This window comes from Onychomys torridus, chromosome 14, assembly GCF_903995425.1.
Source record: "Onychomys torridus chromosome 14, mOncTor1.1, whole genome shotgun sequence".
In the NCBI taxonomy this organism is placed as follows: Eukaryota; Metazoa; Chordata; class Mammalia; order Rodentia; family Cricetidae; genus Onychomys; species Onychomys torridus.
The window spans coordinates 27,868,861-27,870,674 of NC_050456.1; the positions used below are offsets into that span (position 1 = coordinate 27,868,861).

At 33.6% G+C, this 1,814-nt stretch overlaps 1 protein-coding gene across 1 annotated transcript in view; it reads right to left on the reverse strand.

Moving 5' to 3' along the window:
* Positions 1–787: 787 nt before the first annotated feature.
* Positions 788–1,814, reverse strand: part of LOC118595674 (protein transport protein Sec23A-like) — a 52,796-nt gene continuing 51,769 nt past the window's right edge. Inside the window, 1 exon segment of the mRNA XM_036206399.1 lies at positions 788–1,814. This exon segment is cut by the window's right edge and continues 377 nt beyond it. The gene's annotated coding sequence lies outside the window, so the exon portion shown is untranslated.

Consider the following 1,814-nt stretch of genomic DNA (forward strand, 5'->3'; position numbering starts at 1 on the left):
CTCAAAAAAAAAAAAATAATAAATCATCCTCAGACCTCTACAGGTGCACTGTGGCACTCATGCACCAGAATTCACATTCACATAACACATACAACACACACACACACACACACACACACACACACACACACACACACACTCATACTAAAGTAGCATGGTGGTCATTGGAGACTAGAAGGGAAAGAGAGAAAGATCAGGTACCAAAATAGAGCTGAACAAAGTTCCAGTATTCTTTAGCACAGCTGAGTGATGACAGTTTACAACAATTTATTGCATATTTTATAAGAATTAGGAGAATAAAGTCTGAAGGTTTCCAACACAAACAAATGCTGTTTAGAAGAAATGAAAATGATAATTAAGATAATCTGGTCATAACTACACATAGGTATTGAATTATCACACCATACTCATAAATTTGTACAATTCTGTGTCAATCAATCAAAAAATTTAGGTCTGGTGTGGTGGCCCATGTCTTTAGTCCCAGCAGAGGCAGACAGATTTTTATGAGTTTGAGGCCAGTACAGTCTACATAATGAGTTCCAGGACAGACAGAGATACATAGTGAAACCCTTTCTCAAAAAAAAAAAAAAAAAAAAAGTACAGTGCTCTAATTTTACATTGTTTTCCAGGCTTTACTAGACTGTAAAATAACCACCCCCCCCAAAAAAAAACAAACAAACAAAAAAAAAAAAAAAAAAAACAGAGAAAGAGAAAGGTATATTTTATTGGCATTTTGGCCTAGCACAGTTCAATTGCAATAACACAGAACAAAGCAATTTAAATTTCAACAGTTGAGCATAACAATTAGATGTTTCTGCTTTCCCATCATCTGATTGTGTTCATGCAAGTACAATCACAGTCACCACTGTCCTTAGCAACTATTGGAGCACCACCTTGCATTTGCAGCACTTGATACATAAAATTCATTGTCAAACTTATCTGCTTTAGCAATGTAAACATTTGCTACAAGTAAACTTTAAAGGTAAAAGTGAACGATACTAATCAATACATCAAATAGAACTATCTCCACATGGTATAACTAAACATTAATACTGTCTCAGTAAGAACCACAAATTAATAAATTGCACAAGGAACCTGAAACAAAAAGTGAAGTGAAAACTCCTAAAGTAGTGTTAACATACTGAAGGATACAATGAAAAATTTATCTACCAAGGGAAAACAACAAAATGATATAACAAAAACAAAATATGGTTAATAGTTACAATGGACTTTTTACTGTGAAGAATTTCTTTCATCACCCTGACAACATGCTGTATTTTTCTAGCTTCCTTAAAAAGTTACTCTGGTTAGTCACATGAGTTGGGTGCTTAGTGGGAATTTCACATTTAATGTCAGCTGTGAGATTGTTACCCCACTCAGATTTTTTAGCTCTAAATAATTTTTGCAAATAACCAAAACCATTAAATTCCCTTCATAGGAATTACTACTATAAAGTCAAATAATTCCTAAATAAATCACACAAATAAATCCCCTTTAACAAATACAGAATAGAGTATACATGTGTGCTAAAAAACACAGGAAAATTACTTGACAAAGAAGCAAACTCTTCATAATGCCATCACTACTCATTTGTTCCTTTCTGGCTGCTACTAAATACTCCTAAGAGGTCAGGGAAGATGCCCAGTGCCACTTTGGATCTGTCTGCAATACACAAATAAGTGAATCTGTAATACAAAGCAGACCATTCTAACTCTTTAAACACATCAAATCATAAAGACTCAAATTTATAAAACCAGTTATAATACTGTACCAAGCAAAACCAACTTGTTCTCATTGCTCTTATTATATTTCAG